Source organism: Scyliorhinus canicula, chromosome 20 (assembly GCF_902713615.1).
Source record: "Scyliorhinus canicula chromosome 20, sScyCan1.1, whole genome shotgun sequence".
NCBI classification, from domain to species: Eukaryota; Metazoa; Chordata; class Chondrichthyes; order Carcharhiniformes; family Scyliorhinidae; genus Scyliorhinus; species Scyliorhinus canicula.
The window spans coordinates 2533326-2555852 of NC_052165.1; positions in this window are offsets into that span (position 1 = coordinate 2533326).

Here is a 22527-nt window from a genome sequence, read left to right on the forward strand (position 1 = left end):
CGGTGCCAGGTTAGCAGTTCCAAGGTCATGCAGGCAGACCAGACCGCCTAACTTGTGAAGTTGAGAAGGCAGAGTTGCACAGGCAGATCATTGTGGTGATATGCCTGCAGTTAATATAATATGTACTCAGCAGTGTGACCTCCCACCAGCAGGTGGCGGTACAGATCCACCATGCGGTCTTGAGACAGAGGTCATGTGACAGGGAACTCTCCTCAGAGGGATGCGAGGCGTACATGAGGACTATCATGCACAAGGGTAGTTCCAGCAGAGTCTAAAGTAACTCTATGATAACTTGCTCTGTATCTGATCATTATGTTACCACGTGTACATTAATAAATCCTAGTTCTGGCTGAGTCACCAACAGATTCATTGCTAGACAAGAACATGGAACACAACAGCTACAGATGGAAAAGACAGCAGTTGAAGCCACGGCAGAAGCTACATCGAGCTGAAGCCATGCAGGGAGGCCAGGCCCTGGATAAGCAGAGGGGACAGAGCTGTGCTGGAGGCCAGGCCCTGGATAAGCAGAGGGGACAGAGCTGTGCTGGAGGCCAGGCCCTGGATAAGCAGAGGGGACAGAGCTGTGCTGGAGGCCAGGCCCTGGATAAGCAGAGGGGACAGAGCTGTGCTGGAGGCCAGGCCCTGGATAAGCAGAGGGGACAGAGCTGTGCTGGAGGCCAGGCCCTGGATAAGCAGAGGGGACAGAGCTGTGCTGGAGGCCAGGCCCTGGATAAGCAGAGGGGACAGAGCTGTGCTGGAGGCCAGGCCCTGGATAAGCAGAGAGGACAGAGCTGTGCTGGAGGCCAAGCCCTGGATAAGCAGAGGGGACAGAGCTGTGCTGGAGGCCAGGCCCTGGATAAGCAGAGGGGACAGAGCTGTGCTGGAGGCCAGGCCCTGGATAAGCAGAGGGGACAGAGCTGTGCTGGAGGCCAGGCCCTGGATAAGCAGAGGGGACAGAGCTGTGCTGGAGGCCAGGCCCTGGATAAGCAGAGGGGACAGAGCTGTGCTGGAGGCCAGGCCCTGGATAAGCAGAGGGGACAGAGCTGTGCTGGAGGCCAGGCCCTGGATAAGCAGAGGGGACAGAGCTGTGCTGGAGGGCGAGAAGAGTTGAAGCCACACAGGTGGGTGAGAGTTGGAAAACGCAGCAGTGGAGGCCGCATTGGTGAGCCACGTTTAGTTGAAACTGTGCAGCCCCCAAAAAGATATTTCACACAAAGAGCTCCAGGAAACGTTGGCCTGCAGTGTAACTGTGTGCCTTCCAGCTGAGTAACAAGTACAAGGAGTTAAGGGAACTGGTCGGTAAGTAGCAAAAGGGAAGAGATGTCTGGCAGGAGAGCACATCTGTCCTGAACAATCAATTACCTTGCAAACAACAGGCACATAATTGGGTGGGTTGTGGTTAAAACAAACTGCTGGTAGAACTCTCAAGAGTATTGAAAGTCAGAGAGATCGAGGTGTACAGGTCCACAGGTCACTGAAAGGGGCAACACCGGTGGAGAAGATAGTCAAGAAGGCATACGGCATGCTTGCCTTCATTGGCCGGGGCATTGAGTATAAGAATTGGCAAGTCATGTTGCAGCTGTATAGAACTTTAGTTAGGCCACATTTGGAATATAGTGTTCAATTCTGGTCGCCACACTACCAGAAGGATGTGGAGGCTTTAGAGAGGGTGCAGAAGAGATTTACCAGGATGTTGCCTGGCATGGAGGGCATTAGCTATGAGGAGCAGTTGAATAAACTCGGTTTGTTCTCACTGGAACGATGGAGGTTGAGGGGCGACCTGATAGAGGTCGACAAAATTATGAGGGGCAGAGACAGAGTGGATAGTCAGAGGCTTTTTCCCAGGGTAGAGGGGTCAATTACTAGGGGGCATAGGTTTAAGGTGTGAGGGGAAAGGTTTAGAGGAGATGTACGAGGCAAGTTTTTTACACAGAGGGTTGTGGGTGCCTGGAACTCGCTGCCGGAGGAGGTGGTGGAAGCAGGGACGATAGTGACGTTTAAGGGGCATCTTGACAAATACATGAATAGGATGGGAATAGAGGGATACGGACCCAGGAAGTGTAGAAGATTTTAGTTTAGAGGGGCAGCATGGTTGGCATGGGCTTGGAGGGCCGAAGGGCCTGTTCCTGTGCTGTACTTTTCTTTGTTCTTTGATCAGAGACTGCAACAAGATATTGATTTACAGTCAGAAAATATAAGACCAAATGAGGAGTTAGAAGATGCAGTGCAGCCTTTGAGGAAGTTAATTCAGCCGCAAAATGTCACCTCCCCTGAAGCAGACCACTCCCCGTGTTTGGATAGAATCAAACAACCTGAGACACTGATTGGTCAACAGTGAGCAGTTGCAGCTGCTCCCTCCTAAACCAGGGCCATTGATGCTGAGCTATTGCTGGAGTGATACAGGTGAAAATACTTCCCCCTCTCCTCACTTCCTTCTGTGAGGAGGGAATGCAGGTGTGTGGGCTTACCCATAACTCATGCACCATCATTCTCCATGATGCTTACCCCGAGTACTGTCCAGTCCAGTGTATGCTGTATATTTGTGTCAAGTCAGCCTTAAAGCACAAGCATCAATTCGGACAGAGAGCTAAAATTAATTTTATTTGAACGGCTGTGAGTTTCTGGGCTTTTTACATTTTATAAAGAGCTGTACAAGTTCAGAATTCTGAAGATAGGTTTGTTCCTGAAATATAAAGATAAACATGCAGTTTGGCAGCTATCCAACTTGAACCTTCAATATTGTCCAAGTTAACTTCAAACTTTGATTAAGTAGCAAATATTGGAAATTGGTTTAAAGGAGTAACGGATTTACAAAAGAGATGGGAAAGATTTGGGTCCTTTTCTAGAGTTAGTGAGGATACAGTGTTGTGCTTTTTTGATAAGAAGCAGGGTTTAATTAAAGGTGCAGATGGAGTTAGGGGTAGGGGAACCTGGAAGCATTGGTCACAACTTACAAATTGATTCTGCTTTACAGAACCGGCCAGTGATGACTGAGATGATTATCTACATAATTCCTAGAATGTTAATTGCTGTATTAACTCTTGTAGGACTGATAATCCTGCCCATGAGAATTTTTGGTCTCACCGCCTATCTGATACCATAGATGAGGCTCTGGTACACCACGAGCTACACTGAGTATAACACACAGCCCGGTTAGCTGGAAGAGAGAGAGAGAGACTTGAGTGAGAGCCGAGGCATCCATTAGGCTGTTGAAACAGCAGCACCCATGAAAGCATTGCTTGATTGACAGCTTGTGCTGTCTGATCCATGCTGCTGTTGTTGATACTTTTAAACGGTCTGGATGATTGGCAGGTTTATTGGTCTGTAATGAAAGGTGTGTTTTCAAGGAAAATATAGTTGTGAATGACTATTTTTCAAAAGCTTTGGAACACACCCTATTGCCACTGTAGGATTCATGATTCTATATAGAGTGCATAGTGGGCATAGAAGAGCCATAGCTTGGCATGGAGGTTATGAATAACAATGGGGTGGGAAGGGGCATAGCTTGGCATGGACAGTATAAGGGAAAATTGGGTGCGTGGATACATAGCTTGGCATGGAGGGTACAAGGAGCCAGGCGGGATGAGTCAGGGGCATGAGCTGGCATGAATGGGGCATGGTGAGTGTGTGTTTGTAGGGGTGAAGGTATGTGATGGACTAGAGGACCTGACTGCTTTTGTTATAACTGGGACAAACTTACAGAGCATTGAGATGGGCCTCCTGAACGAGCCCACCACACCACTCGGAGGCCTCTGTTACTGCCTCCAACCAGCTCTTTGTTAACAAGATCATCCACAAAATCCACCCCCTATTTTGACTCTAAGGGCAATTTATCATGGCCAATCCGCCTAACCTGCACATCTTTGGAATTTGTGGGAGGAAACCAGAGCACCCGGAGGAAACCCACGCAGACACAGGGAGAACGTGCAGACTCCGCACAGACAGTGACCCAGCGGGGAATCGAACCTGGGACCCTGGAGCTGTGAAGCAACTGTGCTGACCACTGTGCTACCGTTCTGCCCTTTTGCATATTTCTCTGAAAACGAGCAAGCAAAGTTTGTTCCTCTGAAGTTGTTTTTCTGAATAATCATTTTTTCTTAGTGCTGTGGATTAGAATCAATGTTCCTTGTTGTGGCACTATACCGGCATATATTATTTCCCACAATGTTAGATCTGTGCACGCATGCATTTTAAAATGGGCAGGTGTACATAAATAAGGCAGTAATGATATCACAATGACAGACATAGTGCTTTTCATCTTTCATACCTCATTAACACTGAATGCAAATTATAGTTGTATAAAACAGGCATTCAGTGTTGTTTGGTGACGATGAAAAGGGTGAAGAAACTCGAAAGGTCAACAGCTACTTTTAAAACTCATAAATTAGTTTCGATTTCCTAATAGTCCGCTGTTGATTATTCAGCATTACTGTGCCAAGTGAGGACAGGGTATTTGATCATAGGTGTGCTTTTAAAGTGTGATCACTATTGTCTTATGGATTACTGCAACAATCAATTTGGACACAAAACGGAGGAGTGATCAGTTAATCTATTTTTGAGGTGCCGGTTGAGTGATGAAAATTAGGCAGAACACCAGAAAACATCCTGTTCTTCAAATGGTGTTGGATCTTCTCCCAAACTGGCAGATGATGCCTCACTTTGACAGCTTATCTAAATATTAGTTCCTCCAGCATTAATACACTTAGTCAGTGAACTTGTGTCACCCTGGATTGTGTACTAAAATCCTGCAGTGGACTCCATGACCTTCCAAATCCAAGGTGAGATAGAACACGGAACAAAGAAAAATTACAGCACAGGAACAGGCCCTTCAGCCCTCCAAGCCTGCGCCGATCCAGATCTTCTATTTAAAACTGTCACCTATTTTCTAAGGATCTGTATCCCTCTGCTCCCTGCCCATTCATGTATCTGTCTAGCTACATCTTAAATGACGCTATCGTGCCAGCCTCTACCACCTACGTCGGCAATGCCTTCCAGGCAGCCACCACCCTCTGCGTAAAGCACTTTCCACGCATATCTTAAACTTTTCCCTTCTCACCTTGAACTCATGACCCCTAGTAATTGAGTCCCCCACTCTGGGAAAACTTTGCCAAGTGTACACTCAATGGTGGTGCAGGGAGCAGCGGGCGGGGTATGTTCCGATGTGCTGTGATGGGTGGCTCTAGATACTTCTCATACTTCTCGCAGCTCACAAGGAACAGAATCAGCAGTGGCTCAGTTGTTCACACTCTTGCCTCTGAATCTCAAGGTTCAAGTCCCCTTTCAGTCTTTGAGCACATTAAATAAAATCAAAGCTGATGCTCATAGAATTTACAGTGCAGAAGGAGGCCATTCAGCCCATCAAGTCTGCACCGGCTCTTGGAAAGAGCACCCTACCCAAAGTCAACACCTCCACCCTATCCCCATAACCCAGTAACCCCACCCAACACTAAGGGCAATTTTGGACACTAAGGGCAATTTATCCAGGGCCAATCCACCTAACCTGCACATCTTTGGACTGTGGGAGGAAACCGGAGCACCCGGAGGAAACCCACGCACACACGGGGAGGATGTGCAGACTCTGCACAGACAGTGACCCAAGCCGGAATCGAACCTGGGACCCTGGAGCTCTGAAGCGGTTGTGCTATCCACAATGCTACCGTGCATATGCTCCAGTGCAATATGCAGGGAGTGCTGTACTATTGGAGGTGCTGGGGTTTTTTCTTCAGATTAGGTGTTAAACTGAAGTTCGATGTAAAAGAGTGTGTGCACAATGATGATGGGTAGGCGTTCTGGTCAATATGTGTCCCTGCATCAACATCATAGAAAATAGGTTACCTGATCATTATCACATTGTGAACCCCATTTGTAAATGCTGGCAGAATAAGGATGTTAATCTGTAATGCTGACAATCAATTAATCAATCAATCAAACCAACTGAAACAGAGACTAGAGAGGGGGAAGGTAGGAGTTCGAATAAGTTGCTGAAATGTAAGAGTTTGTCTGTTAATTTTACCAGGGAGTGACAGGTAGCTTTCACTATGTGGCTTCGTCCATTGAATGCAGGTTGAATAGGATTAAAAAAGAAGAAGTGAATTGTATAACCTCCTGACAAACATGCTCTCTGGCTTCACTATCTCCATTTCCACTTCTGCTTCTCTTCCAAAGTACCTCCGAGCTCTCTCCTCGTTCAGGATGAGAGTGCGTAGGTTGAGTGAGGTGATTCAATCACCTATGACCAAACTACTCCCTAATACTTCTTTTGGAATGTGCAGGCAATTTGTTTATGTACAACGCCCCTTTAAACCTCACATGATGACTTAAAGAGGTCGATTTGAGCACAACTTAGAGAGAAAATTGTCTATGGGTAACTACTCCAGGGCCAGGCTCTGATTGGTTCCCCTAAACCCACCAGTCAGCACAGGAGTCCCCCATTGGTTGGGGCCCTGCGCCTAGGCAACCATGTGTTTCATTGTAAGTCCACCTCTGTGGACATCGTCATTTCCTGGCAGTTGTTGTGAAAATGATAATTGGCACTTATCAGCCCAAGCTTGAATGTTGGTCAGATGGTTCTGCATCGGGCCTGGACTGCTTCGGTACCTGAGGAGATGTGAAAGCGCTCTCTGTAATCATCAGCAAACAGCCCCACTCTGACCTCATGATGTAGGGAAGATCATTGATCAAGCAACTGAAGATGATTGGACCTAGGACACTCTCCTGAGGAGCCCCTAAGCCTCCAAAACCCACAATCATCTTCCATTTGCTCGGTAAGACTCCAATCTGTGTAGAAATCTCTCCATTCCCACTGACCAATTTTAATAGGGTTTCTTGAGACCGCATTCCATCAAATATTACTGTGATATTGATGTCTAGCACTCACCTCATGTTTGTAATTCAGTGGTTTGGACCAGGTTTGGACCAAGGTTCTAATGAGATCAGGAACCAAATGCTCCTGCGGGAACCCAATCTGACAAGTACTGAGCAGGTTATTGGTGAGTAAGCCACTCTATAGCACTATTGATGACCTGTTCCATCACTTTACTAATGATTGAGATGCTGGCGATGGGGCAGTAATTGGCCAGATCACAGATGTCCTGTTTCTTTATGAGTAGAGTATCGCAGGAAAATGTTCCGCTTTGTAAAGTGGATGTTAGTGTTGTAGCTAAACACCTCGATCAGTTTAGCTGGGGATCCATTCTCGTTCTGGAACACGAGTCTTCAGTCCTCCAGCCAGGATGTTGCCAGGTCCGTAACCCTTTCAGTATCCAGTACGCTCAGCCTTTACGTGATATCATGTTGAAGGAATCAAAGTGGCTGAAGACTGACGCCTGCAATGTTGGGGCGCTCAGGAGGGGGCTGCGATGTATCACCCACCTGTCAGTCCTGTTTGAAAGTGGTTGCAAATGCTCATGGCCCCTCCTCCTCCTCTTAATTGTTTCATTGTCCACTCCATTAATGCCTGTGCCAGGACTGCGAAGCTGATCCATTCGTTCTGGGATCATTCCGTTCTGTTTATCACATGATACTTCTGCTGTTTAATGTGTGTGTATAATCCTAGGCAGTAGCTTCACCAGATCAGCCTGGTGATGTTCCTGCTGTACTACACTCCTCATTAAAACAGTGCCTATCCCCTGGCTTGATGGTAACGATGGAGTGAAGGATATGCCAGACTAGGAGGTTACAGACTGTGGTGAAATCCAATTCTGCTGATGGCTCACATCACCAAATGGATGTCCAAGATTGGGTTGTGAGACCTCTCCTGAATCTGTCCCATTTTGCCTGGTGGTAATGGCACAAACCATAATGGAGGGTGTTCTCAAGGTGAAGGCAGATCTTCGTCTCCACGATGAATGTTACTCCCACCAATACTGTCATGGACAGATCAATCTGTGATCGGGAGATGGGACAGATGGGACAGATGTTCTGTCCCTTTTATTCATTCTCTCACCACCTGCCATAGCCTTGCCCTGGCAAATATGTCTTTTAGCACTCAGCCATTTCTGTCAGTAGTGGTGCTACCAAGCCACTGCTGGTGATGGATAACACAGTCCTCTACCCATCCAGTGCCCTTACTACTCTCTGTGTCTCTTCCAAGTGCTGTTCAATATGGGGAAGAATTATTTCATCAGCTGAGGGAGGTGGCCGGTGATAATCAGCAGGGAGTTTCCTTTCCTTTCACTGGCCCTGCAGAAAGCCAGATGGTGAGGGATAGAACTGGAGTCAGCCCTTAAACACTTTTATAAGTATTTCTTTACAGAGATACACATTACAAATAGGCAGCTTATAACACAACAGCAGTTTCAGTCTGCCCCTGTTTATTGGGGCATACGTGAATTCCCCAGTGTCCACTGGCTGTATATAACTGAGTATAATTAATATAGAATTGGCAAGCATAAATTGATGCAATGAGACTTCATGCGGTTTTGAATCAATGTTGAGGACTCCCAGGACCACTCCCTCTCAAGCATATCCTCTGTGCAAACATCTTTGGTGGGTCTGTCCTGATGGTGGGACAGGACACATCCAAGTCATGAAGGAGTGTTATCAGCATGTTCTCAATGTAGAGTGCATTAGAGTACACTCTACTCACTGCAATTGTTTCACATCATCAACTCAATATTAAAAGAGAAACAAAAATGTACAAAAGTCATAATGTGTATGTTATTCTCTCAGTCTGAATAAAGATTGTAGACTTCCAGTTAACACAAATACTTTATTCAATGGGTTTGTTCTGTTTCCAGAGCTTAACTAGATATAATACAGTCAAGAGGTATGGCCAGTGAAGCTAAGGTAAGCTGCCTAATGCTGAGCTGTCTCTGTCTGCTGCTGCTCACTAGCCCTGTGCTTCTGAAAGAGGCTGATCCTCCCTTGGGCTGGATCCGTCTCTGATGCTGCCCTCTAGTGATGCTGTGGCTGTTATGTCTGTCTGTAGTCCCTGGTGTATGTGCAGATGTATGTACAGATGTACAGATCACTACAATGTGCATCATTACTCCAAATACATTGTTCAGTAGTTTCCATAGTTTTACAGTTTGTTCCAAATTTACTTTGCCAGCCCAGAATCTTCTTTTCTGACATTGGATGGTCTAAACCGACCACTAATCTCAAAATTCAAAATGCCAACTTCCACTGGTGTGTGTGATTTGTTTAGAATTGGAGCTATGAACCCTTTCAAGTGGCGATGAGGATTGAGAGCTGCAGCTCAGGAGCATTTCCCCATCCTTGATGATCGGGACTTTAGATCATTCAAGACAGCATTAACACCCCATGCTCTCTTTATCATAAGGATCGGCCAATCCAGGGTTTGCTAGTTGTATGTCGGTGAATATACTCTGAAATATTTCTTCAGATCTCGTATCTTCAAGTCCCTGCTGTCAAAAATGTTAAAGTTAACATTGGGGCAGCACGGTAGCATGGTGGTTAGCATAAATGCTTCACAGCTCCAGGGTCCCAGGTTCGATTCCCGGCTGGGTTACTGTCTGTGTGGAGTCTGCACGCCCTCCCCGTGTGTGCGTGGGTTTCCTCCGGGTGCTCCGGTTTCCTCCCACAGTCCAAAGATGTGCGGGTTAGGTGGATTGGCCATGCTAAATTGCCCGTAGTGTCCTAATAAAAGTAAGGTTAAGGGGGGGGGGGTTATTGGGTTACGGGTATAAGGTGGGTTTGAGTAGGGTGATCATGGCTCGGCACAACATCGAGGACCGAAGGGCCTGTTCTGTGCTGTACTGTTCTATGTTCTATATGTTCTATTCCATTTTCATTTTGTCAGATTGTTCAGACATTTTGTTGCTTTTTCTGCATATTAACTGGCTGTGCATTTTGGAAGCAACCAGTTCAAATCCAATTCTTATAAAATGAGACCCACCTTAAGTAATACAGAATCACACAGTGCAGAAGGGGCCCTTTGGCCCATCGAGTCTGCGCCAACACATGCTGCTGGCCCATAGCCTCGAATATTAAGACGTGCCAAGTGCTCATCCAGATAGTTTTTAAAGGATGTGAGACAACCCGCCTCTACCACCCTCCCAGGCAGTGAGATCCAGACCCTCACCTCCCTCCCAGGCAGGGCGTTCCAGACCCTCACCACCCTCCCAGGCAGTGTGTTCCAGACCATCACCACCCTCCCAGGCAGTGTGTTCCAGCCCCTCTCCCACCCTCCCAGGCAGTGAGATCCAGACCCTCACCTCCCTCCCAGGCAGGGCGTTCACCACCCTCACCACCCTCCCAGGCAGTGTGTTCCAGACCATCACCACCCTCCCAGGCAGTGTGTTCCTGACCCTCTCCCACCCTCCCAGGCAGTGCGTTCCTGACCGTCACCACCCTCCCAGGCAGTGTGTTCCTGACCGTCTCCACCCTCCCAGGCAGTGCGTTCCAGCGTCTCCCACCCTCCCAGGCAGCGCGTTCCAGACTGTCACCACCCTCCCAGGCAGGGCGTTCCAGACCATCACCACCCTCCCAGGCAGTGCGTTCCAGACCCTCACCCACCCTCCCAGGCAGTGTGTTCCTGACCGTCACCACCCTCCCAGGCAGTGTGTTCCTGACCGTCTCCACCCTCCCAGGCAGTGTGTTCATGACCCTCACCACCCTCCCAGGCAGTGCGTTCCAGCCTCTCCCACCCTCCCAGGCAGTGCGTTCCAGCGTCTCCCACCCTCCCAGGCAGCGCGTTCCAGACCGTCACCACCCTCCCAGGCAGTGTGTTCCTGACCGTCACCACCCTCCCAGGCAGTGTGTTCCTCACCCTCACCACCCTCCCAGGCAGTGCGTTCCAGCCTCTACCACCCTCCCAGGCAGCGTGTTCCAGCCTCTACCACCCTCCCAGGCATCACCACCCTCCCAGGCAGCGTGTTCCAGACCGTCACCACCCTCCCAGGCAGTGTGTTCCTGACCGTCACCACCCTCCCAGGCAGTGTGTTCCAGCCTCTCCCACCCTCCCAGGCATCACCACCCTCCCAGGCAGCGTGTTCCAGACCGTCACCACCCTCCCAGGCAGTGTGTTCCTGACCGTCACCACCCTCCCAGGCAGTGCGTTCCAGCCTCTCCCACCCTCCCAGGCATCACCACCCTCCCAGGCAGTGTGTTCCAGCCTCTCCCACCCTCCCAGGCATCACGACCCTCCCAGGCAGCGTGTTCCAGACCGTCACCACCCTCCCAGGCAGTGCGTTCCAGACCGTCACCACCCTCCCAGGCAGTGTGTTCCAGACCCTCACCCCCCTCCCAGGCAGTGTGTTCCTGACCGTCACCACCCTCCCAGGCAGTGTGTTCCTGACCGTCACCACCCTCCCAGGCAGTGTGTTCCTGACCCTCACCTCCCTCCCAGGCAGTGCGATCCAGACCCTCACCCCCCTCCCAGGCAGTGCGTTCCAGACCATCACCACCCTCTGGGTAAAAGGGTTTTACCTCATATCCCCTTCTAAACCTCCTGTCCCTCACCTTGAACTTGTGTCCTCCTCGTAACTGACCCTTCAACTAAGGGGAACAGCTGCTCCCTATCCCCCCTGTCCATTCCCCTCATAATCTTGTCCACCTCCATCAGGTCACCCCTCAGTCTTCTCTGCTCCATTTCAAATACTTACTGTGATATTTTCTATTTTTAAATTTGAAATATGTTGGCGAACATTGGAAACAATTGCACAATCACTATTTAATCATCTTTCTCATGCTTTGTTACAGCACTTAGCTGTGGTTGCTATGAGTTTAATTAGAAATGCAAGAGGATCCAAATGAATTTGCATACTGATTTCTCCACTCTGCGCACCCCCCCCCCACCGCGCACCCCCCCCACCGCACACCACCCCCCCCTCCCCCCTCCCCCACCGCGCACCCTCCCCCCCCGCCCCCAACCTTCAGGTTCTGATATAGTGAAGAAAATGGTGTAGTAAAGGAGCTTAAATTCATAAAAGCAGGGAGATAGAAGTCCAGTAATTACTGAGAGTGTGAAGCAGCAGCGTATCAAAGCCTCTAATAGAGTGAGGGTAGAGATGTGTGAGCCTTCCCTGAACAATAGGAGCATAAAGAGACAGTTTATCTCTGCTGGAATTGTCAACGTGGAGTAGTTCCTGGATCCAAATTAATTACACTGCATTATACGCATGTGGCTACATCAGCAAGCTGATGGATGAGTTTGTGGCTCTCACTGGAGAGGGATTCTATTCCCACAGTCCGTTTCAATCGGAAGTGTCATTTTTTTTCAACTAAGCCCCCAGCCCTGGTACAGCTCCCATTTACCTCTCCACTTTCAAAGAGGAGATCGGGGAATATAAGGAGAAATTACTGGACCTAAACCATAGGGAGTTCAGTTAATAAATAGCACAAAATGAATCCTCACAGCCATACACATCAGCAATGTGTGGGCAGCACGTTAGCATAGTGGTTAGCACAATTGCTTCACAGCGCCAGGGTCCCAGGTTCGATTCACGGCTTGGGTCACTGTCTGTGGGGAGTCTGCACTTTCTCCCCGTGTGTGCGTGGGTTTCCTCCGGGTGCTCCGGTTTCCTCCCACAGTCCAAAGACGTGTAGGTTAGGTGGATTGGCCATGCTAAATTGCCCTTAGTGTCCAAAATTGCCCTTAATGTTGGGTGGGGTTACTGGGTTATGGGGACAGGCTGAAGGTGTGGGCTTGGGTAGGGTGTTCTTTCCAAGAGCCAGTGCAGACTCGATGGGCCGAATGGCCTCCTTCTGCACTGTAAATTCTATGATTCAATATTGTATTTTTAAAAGCGAGATATCCGGACAGGTGTATCAGGCTGGAAATGATATAAAGGTTATAAGGATAGGTATGAACTGAAATAAGTGCATTCTCTATTGGACACAAAGATGGAGAAAAAGAGGAATTTTACCTGTGGAAGAGGGCAGGTTTGGGCATTAGATAGTGGGTACTGGTGAACATTTCAGAGTTTTCCTTAATAAGCTTTGGGATTAGTTGGAAGGCCCTAACTTGCTCAATGCTTTCTTAAACGTCCTTAAGCATTTTCAGCAATAGTTTTTCTCTGATATGCTCATTAATGCTGAGTGAATTTCGGGATTAGTGGTGGCCGTCCCAGCTCTGTAGTGTTTGAAGACTGCTCCAGGCTCTGCTGTGAGTGGTGGCTGGAATGGAGATCATGAACTGAATCATGATTGCTACTTTAAGATTGCACAAATAAACAATCGTCTTGCAATTGAAATAACAGTGAGGTGTTCAGTGCTCATGCTTATTATGGCATTGTTAATTTGGACTAAATTGGACAGCAGATTCCAGTACCTGCACTTGTACAGTTAAACTCCAAAATCAGGAAGGTACCCCACATCTCTGCCAGAATAACAGTAACAGCTGCACAGATAGAATTGGCATTGAAATACAAATAAAGCACGAGGTTGCTCTACCTAGCCACTGGACAACCACTAAACACACAGAAATAGAATTGGTGCATTTAGGTGTAAGTGATTTTTTAACAGTGTTATACTTTTACTTCTCTGGCACTGAAACCCTCATTTTAGAAGTTTCGAGACTCATTCCTTCACAATGGAATCCTTGTTGGAGGTTTTTTTTTAAATGTTCTTTTCATTTACTTCTGTCTCTTCTCTCTCTCTGATCTCAGCTTCTTTCCCTCTCTTTGGGCCTATCTGCCTATTATGCCGACTGAAATGCATCTTATCTGTTCCTTTCTGAGTGCCCCCCCCCCCCCCCCACCACCCCGCTGGGTCGGAGAATCGGTGCGGCGCCAGTCGGGGTATGCGCTGACTCTCTGGCCCGGGTGACACGGGCCGGCGCGCCGATTCTCCGACCCGGATGGGCCGAACGGCAGTCACAAAAAATCCGAATTAAGCCGGCGCCGTTCTAACATCCTCTGAGCTGGCGAGACCTCAGTGTTGAAGGGTCCGGGGGCAGCCTGTGGGGGGGGGGGAGGTTTGGGTCCGACCCTGGGAGGGCCTCCGTAGTGGCCTGGTCTGCGATCGGTGGGCCAGCCTCTCTATCGGGGGGCCAGCCTCTCTATCGGGGGGCCAGCCTCTCTATCGGGGGGCCAGCCTCTCTATCGGGGGGCCAGCCTCTCTATCGGGGGGCCAGCCTCTCTATCGGGGGGCCTGCTTTCCTCCACACCGGCTCCTGTAGCCCTGCACTGTTTGGCGTCGGGGCCGGTGCAGGAAAGAAGGCCACTGCGCATACGTGGACCCCGCGGCGCCGAGATGGAGTGTCGTGCCGGGATCGGTAGCTGGATTGGTGTGGGCTGCTCCAGCGCCGTGCTAGCCCCCTGTGGGCCGGAGAATGGGATCCCGGAATGGGCGGCGCGCCGGAGCAAAACATTCCCGTTTTTACGCCGGCGTCAACACTTAGCCTCCCGATGGGAGAATCTCGTCCACAGATTTTGAACGAGCTCATGCACAATCTTCTTCTAAATACGGATTGCTTTGTTGGATATATGATTGGCTGTTGGCTTACTAGCTTTTTGGTTGTAGGGGTCAAACCCATGCAGACTCAGGGAGAAACTCCACACGGACAGTGACCTGGAGCTGGGATTGAACCTGGAATCTCAGCACCATGAGGCAACAATGCTAACCACTGCGCCACCCAGCTGCCAAAACACTGCTCTGAACTCTTTCCTGAAATGAAGAAATAATGTAATGAAATGAAAATCGCTTATTGTCACGAGTAGGCTTCAAATGAAGTTACTGTGAAAAGCCCCTAGTCGCCACATTCCGGCACCTGTTCAGCGAGGCTGGTACGGGAATTGAACCGTGCCGCTGGCCTTTCAAAGCCAGCTCTTTAGCCCTGTGCTAAACCAGTCCAACATAAATGAAGTTGTCCAGTAATGGCTGCCTGCGGTTGAGAATACTCAGTCCAGTTTGCAACATTCATTCCTGAGTTATACCGAGTAACCCCTCACTTCCATTATTATTATTAATTCCTCTGTGCACAAACCACCAACTGCTGCAGCGAGTTTGGATTGTTCCCAATTTCACTCATCTTTAATTGATTTGCAAATGCTGACTGCAGTGATATAACTGTCCCAGCTGTGTGGCATCGGGATGTTTCGATTTGAATCTTGCCTTCTGAATTGAATTATTTGCTGTGAATTTTTGATTCTGTCTTCGACTGTACATAATTCCACAGATGAAAAGTTTCCCAATTCAGACTTGTGTTGTGTGGAATTGGATGCTTGATTTCTTGGTAGATTATATTCTTCACTGGCAAAAAGATTTATCCATATATTTTGTTAATCTAAAGAATCTCAGTGTGTTAAAGAGATCTGAGGATACAAAATGCATTTTAGCCTCCAGACTGCAGACTGCAGAAAAATGAGCTTTGGAATCCAGGAGCAGAGTCAAACGAGAGATGGAGTGTTATTACTTTGTTGGAATTGGTGTGCAGATCCAGTGATGTTTTAAAATATATGAAAAAGTTAAATTGCAAATCACTCGATTAAGATTCTCTGCTGTTTTAGCTCTGTGGCAGCCACAAATGGGGATGTGTTCGCTGTTGTTGATTTATTTTCTCTGTTGTAAGTGACTGCAGGTGCATCAGAGAATGGAATCACAAAATGATGCAACACAGAGGAATCCAATCAGTCTGTTGCACCTGTGCTAGCTTTCCAACTAGTCCCATTCCCCTATTCCTTCCTCAAAGCACTGCAACATTATTCACCTCAAGCGTTTTCCCACTTCCCTTTTGAAAGTTACTGTCAGACCTGCTCCAACCAACCGGCATGTCCGGTTAGACTGAATAGCCTCTTTCTGGGCCTGACATCTCACACCTTGTTGTAAACTTTCAGGGATCACAACAGCTTGTCATTTTTTTTTTAATTCCTGTCTCCTCAAGCTCTTTATTGTCACTTTAAATGTGTACTTTGGTTACTGACTAGTTTATCGTTATTCACTCTATTGAGGAATTTTACAAACTTCATCTTTAATGGGTCTGTCCATTTCATCAGTCTGCCTGTGTCTGCCTGAATATGATGCTCCTCATTGTTTACCATGGGCACGATCTAACAGAAATGTTTCTAAGTGTGATTCAGAGTGGGAAAAGTCGGGTGTTTCCCGACAGTTGATTCAGAGAGGCCGTCACCGGTATCACCCAGAAACGGCAGAGACCGCGTGCGAGGATCCGAACGTGCTGCAAGGTATTCCCGCGCCCGCAGAACGCCGGGACCCATCCGGATTGCAAACTCGCCCCCCTAGTAACCCCTCTACCTCAACCAGCACCCGGGATACTGCCAGACGTGACCCCGGATACGTAAACAGCGCCTTGGTCCTCGCTAGCGCCCTGGACCCCGCCAGACGCAACCACCTACCTTCCACAAGGGCTGACATCTCCCATTGGATCCCAGGATCATCCAGCAGCAGCCGCCGACCGAGGAAGCGAGGGGAATGCAGCGGTCTGCAGGTTAGACTGAAGCAACATGGTATCAAGACCCCTCTCCCCAGCATACTCCTGGCAAACGTCCAAGCGATCGAAAACAAGCTGGATGAACTTAATGCCAGACTTGCCTCTCAGAGAGAAGTAAGAGACTGCTGTGTGCTCTGTTTCACAGAGACATGGCTCACCCCCGCCTCACCGGACTGTGCCATACAACCTGAAGGCTTCTCTATTCACCGGGCGGACCGCACGGCATCTTCAGGCAAAACGAAGGGTGGAGGGGTCTGCCTCCTCATCAACTCCCCCTGGTGCTTGGATGTGGTGACCCTGGCAACCTACTGCTCCCCAGACCTGGAATACTTGACCGTAAAGTGCCGCCCATACTATCTTCCACGTGCTTTCACTTCAGCCATTATCACAGCGGTCAACATCCCACCCCAGGCAGAAGTGAGGAAGGCGCTGGATGAACTGTACACAGTCATAAACAACTACGAAACTGAACACCCGGAGGCCTTGTTCATCGTGGCCGGAGATTTCAACAAGGCCAACCTCAAGAGTGTACTGCCAAAAATCCACCAGCACAACTCCTGTCCCACCAGGGGCGACAACACTCTTGACCACTGCTACTCAAAAATCAAGGGCGCCTACAGTTCCATCCCCCGACTGCACTTTGGGAAATCAGACCATAAGACTGTGCTCCTTCTCCCGGCTTATAAGCAGAAACTCAAGCGGGAGAATCCAGCTAAGAAGGTTGTGCAGTGCTGGTCCGAGGAGACAGAAGAGCTCTTACATGACTGCTTAGAGACAGTGGACTGGCCCATATTTAAGAACTCAGCGACTAACTTAAATGAGTATGCCACCACCGTCACAGACTTCATCAGCAAATGTGTGGACGACTGCGTGCCAAAGAAAGCAGTATGTACGTTCCCCAACCGGAAACCATGGCTCAACCGCGAGATTGACTCCCTACTGAAGGACAGATCTGAGGCATTCAAGGCAGACGACCCTGTCCTATACATGAAATCCAGGTACGACCTCCACAAAGCCATCCGAGATGCCAAGAAAGAATATCAAACAAAGCTAGAGTCACAGACAGACTCTCGGCGGTTGTGGCAAGAACTAAACAACATAACGGGCTACAAAGCGAAGCCGAGCAGTATCTCTGGCAGCAGCGCACCCCTCCCCAAAGAACTTAATGCATTCTATGCTCGGTTCGAACAGGTAACCAAAAATCCACTGTCGAGTGCCCCAGCAGCCCATAATTCACCCATACCCACCATCACAGTTTCCGAAGTCAGATCGGCCTTCCTGGAAGTGAACCCACTGAAGGCAATGGGCCCAGACGGGATCCCTGGTCGTGCACTCAGAGCCTACGCAGACCAGCTGACAGAGGTATTCACAGACATCTTTAACCTATCCCTACTCCACTCCGAGGTCCCCACCTGCTTCAAGAAGACCACCATCATACCGGTACCAAAGAAGAACCAGGCAACGTGTCTCAATGACTACCGCCCGGTGGCCCTGACGTCAGTTGTAATGAAGTGCGTCGAGAGGCTGATCATGAACCGCATCACCTCCATACTCCCAGAACGCCTTGACCCACTTCAATTCGCATACCGTCGCAACCGGTCCACATCAGCCACCATTTCCCTGGCCCTACACTCATCCCTAGAGCATCTCGAAAACAAGGACTCCTACATCAGGCTCCTATTTATTGACTACAGCTCCGCCTTCAACACCATAATCCCAGCCAAGCTCATATCAAAGCTCCAAAACCTAGGACTTGGCTCTCCACTCTGCAACTGGATCCTCGATTTTCTGATCAACAGACCACAATCAGTAAGAATGAGCACCAGCACCTCCTCCACAATAATCCTCAATACCGGTGCCCCGCAAGGCTGCGTACTTAGCCCCCTACTCTACTCCCTGTACACACACGACTGCGTGGAAAAACTTGGTTCCAACTCCATCTACAAGTTTGCTGACGATACGACCATAGTGGGCCAGATCTCGAATAACGGTGAGTCCGAATACAGGAGGGAGATAGAGAACCAAGTGGAGTGGTGTAACGACAACAATCTCTCCCTCAATGCCAGCAAAACCAAAGAACTGGTCATTGACTTCAGGAAGCAAAGTACTGCACACACTCCTGTCAGCATCAACGGGGCCGAGGTAGAGATGGTGAGCAGTTTCAAATTCCTAGGGGTGCACATTACCAAAAATCTGTCCTGGTCTTCTCACGTAGACGCTATCATCAAGAAAGCACAACAGCGCCTATACTTCCTTAAGAAACTAAGGAAATTCGGCATGTCCACATTAACCCTTACCAACTTTTACAGACGCACCATAGAAAGCATCCTATCTGGCTGCATCATAGCCTGGTATGGCAACTGCTCGGCCCAGGACCGCAAGGAACTTCAGAGAGTCGTGAATACCGCCCAGTCCATCACACGAACCTGCCTCCCATCCATTGATTCCATCTACACCTCCCGCTGCCGGGGGAAAGCAGGCAGCATAATCAAGGATCCCTCCCACCTGGCTTACTCACTTTTCCAACTTCTTCCATCGGGCAAGAGATACAGAAGTCTGAAAACACGCACAAACAGACTCAAAAACAGCTTCTTCCCCACTGTCACCAGGCTCCTAAATGACCCTCTTATTGACTGACCTCATTAACACTACATCCTGTATGCTTCAACCGATGCCAATGCTTATGTAGTTACATTGTATATATTGTGTTGCCCTATTATGTATTTTTTTGTATTTTCTTGAATTTTGTTTAATTCCCTTTTCTTCCCATGTACTGAATGATCTGTTGAGCTGCTCGCAGAAAAATACTTTTCACTGTACCTCGGTACACGTGACAATAAACAAATCCAATCCAATCCAATCCAATCCAATCTAACATTAATGAGGGCAGTTAATGATGTCCCATGGCGCAAACTACTATCCGGCTGTCTGATTTACCGGGACTGTGCCTGGCAGCTCCTCGCGGCCGACCCCGCAGAGCAAGCCCCAGACGGCACACAGCCGTGCCCCCCCCCCCCCCCCCCCCCGCAGACCAGCTCCTCGTGACCGACCCCGCAGAGCAAGCCCCAGACGGCACACAGCCGTGCCCCCCCTCTCCCCCCCCCCCCCCCCCCCCCGCAGACCAGCTCCTCGAGTCAGAGATGCCAACCTGGCCAGACTGATGAATGCGGTCATGTCCAGACAGGATACCCTGTTCCCCCGAGGTGGTGGGATGCCTGAACTCAGGGTTCTCACCGGCTACAAGGAACGGGCCCCGGAAGTCGTGGCAGTGAGCGAGAACAGAGAGGTCACCCAGGTTGAGATTGAGCCCCCCCCCGCCCCCGCACACCGCCGCCAATGAGAACACCTCCGAGTAACAGTCTGATGGTGGCACTATCGATATTTCACAGCAGTCATCCCCACCCTCCACCAATGCAGAGACACAACCATCGGTGGGTGAAAATAGTGGACAGGCTTCTGGGGCACAATCTGGTGAGATGGGTATAGAGGGACATGGACCAAATGCAGGTAATTGGGACTAGCTCAGTGGTAAATACTGGGCGGCATGGACAAGTTAGGCCGAAGGGCCAGTTTCCATGCTGTAAACTTCTATGCCCACACAGTTGCAGATACAAATTAGGTGGAGGTAGGAATGTCCAGGGGAGACAGCAATCGAAGGTCTGCTGGATCCCAGAACCCAGCTGGGTCCCAATCAGATTCTGAGCCTCGGGAGCAGGCTTTCCCGGAGCTGGTGCAGTTGAGAGGGAGCAGCCGTGATATTCAGAGGGGGATGTCAGCGATACTCTCGTGGGCCCATAGATGATTGGAGGAGTCCTAAAGGTGCCAAGCACAGGAGATGGTGCGAGCAATGTGTGGTACTGAGGATAAAAGTGCGAGGGTGGCGACCACAGTGGAGTGGCTGGAGAATTATGCCAGTTAAAGGATCACTCGGGGGACAATTAGGGGAAGGGGAGCGGGGTGAGGAGGCATTAGGGACAGATGGGGTCTTAATTGTGCAACATCAAAAAATGTTACCCTTGAGACTCCATGACATTATTCCACAGTGCAGGCTGGGCAGGACCCCCTTTCCCCAGTTACCCTCAGCCCTCCCCAGGCCCCATCCAGGCTCACTGCTACTGGACCTGCTCCCTTCCCCAAGGCACACCATGTCGGGGTGATGGTGTGAGCGTGCTGTCAACAGAAAGTAAGGAGGCAGACTATGGCACAGAATCAGGAGCACCGGATCTCAGCTCACAGTGACTGATCATCTCCCTCAATGACAGTGTCGACACAGGCCCGTTACCCTGGAGTGATGTGACACAGACCCTGGGATGGTGGAACAAGGCGATTGGAGAGGGGGTGGAAGGGGGCTGGTAATGAGTGGGTGGGGTAATGCTCAAGGGGGGGCTGGTGCTGGAAGAACAGTGGATGGGAAGGGAAGAGGGGTGAGATGATGGACGTGACTTTGTCCTATGAAGAAGCGGGCAAGGATGAGGGCCTCTTCGGTCCTTTGGGCATGCTGGACCCTCACTGCCATCACCGCCTGTCCTCCATCTTCTGGCTGCTCCCCTGGTCCTCTCCAGGCTCGACCTCCAGCCCCTACTCGCCCGTCTCCTCCTCATTCCCCTCCTCCTTCTCAGAGGTTGCTGCATGTTCCTCTTCCTCCACCTCCAGCACCTTGCCGCACTGATGTGCCAGGTTGTGGAGGGCACAGCACACCACCAAAGTGGGAGACCCTCCGGGCGTGTACTGCAGGGCACCAGCAGAGCGGACTGGCATCGGAATCAGATTGTAAGCAGTCTGATGCACCCCTCAATGACAGCCCAGGTGGCCTCAAGGGCCTCGTACTGGTGTCATTAGCCAGGTCCTAAGCAGGTATCCTTTATCCCTCAGGAGATAACCTGCCATCCTGGGGTGTCCTGGAAGGTGCCGGCAATGTCCGACAGCCCCAGCACCTAGCTGTCGTGCCCAGTCCTGGGGCAGTGTGCACACATGTGCATCATCTCTAGGTGGTGGTGGCACATCATTTGGATGTTTAGGGAGCTTTATTGATGAAGGGCACTCCTGGTGCGCGCAAGGTGACATGTGTGCCATCTATTACCCCCTGCATCTGGGTATCCCATCGACGGTGCAGAATCCTGCTGCCCACAAATGGGTTTGCTCAATTTCCCGATTTCAGAGATGGCTACTCACCTCCTTGGATCCCCACAGCAAACATCTCGCTAGCTGCATGTTTTTAATTAGGTGTCTAATGGGCACCTGGGAAGGCAGTTAGATCACGGGATGCCGTTCGACACACAGGTCCTACCCATTAATGGAATGGAGATTGGCCTTAATTAGTCATTATTGGTTTCTTGCAAAGCTGCAGCACTATGCAGAACTGTCCAACAGGAGCCAGCCAGTTCAATTGGAAACCCATCGGTGTCCAGCATGGTTCCTGATTTCGGCCCCTCCCGCTATCGAACCAGCCCACCCCGTTTTCGTGCTTGGCATGACACAGTCAGTAGGTCACGCCCAACATTTCGTCATTTCATGTCATCTGCAAACTTTGTAATGATGCCCTTTGTACTCAAGGCTGGGTCAATGTGAGATATAAAAATGAGCAGTGGTCCTAATATCATCCCCTGGAGAAAGCTATTGTATATTGCCCTCCAGTCTCAAAACAACTGCTCCTTTATTCAATTTTGTGTCTGTTTTACTATCCATTTAATCCCAAGAGTTTTCATTTTGCTTGCAAATCTATTACATCAAATGTTTTTCAAACGTTGTCAATCATGAATCTAGCAAATCCAGCACCGTTTCTCTTTAGAATAGTCTGTGTTCCATGTGCCACCGGTGCTAATCCTTTAACAGTCACTGAATCGGTCCTGGTGCAGGCGCCAGTTTTGCTGTCGTGGAAGTCCACAAATCCTGCCGAGCATCAACACTTAGTCTCGAGTACAGAGAATCCGGCCAATGGGCTTTCAGTTAGAATAACCAGATGGTGAAAATTGTACAGACTTCTACCAATAAAACTTTAAACAGAACTGATTTGTTTATTGTGTTGTGAGTGCAGGACTTTATTGCTGGGTTATGCTTTAAACAGTTTCTTTTAACTTTAGGTAAAACAAATTGCTGGGGTAATAATGTTCAGACTAACTGCCCGGAGACAGGCCCATATAATCCAAACCCAAACCCATTGAAAACCAAGTAAC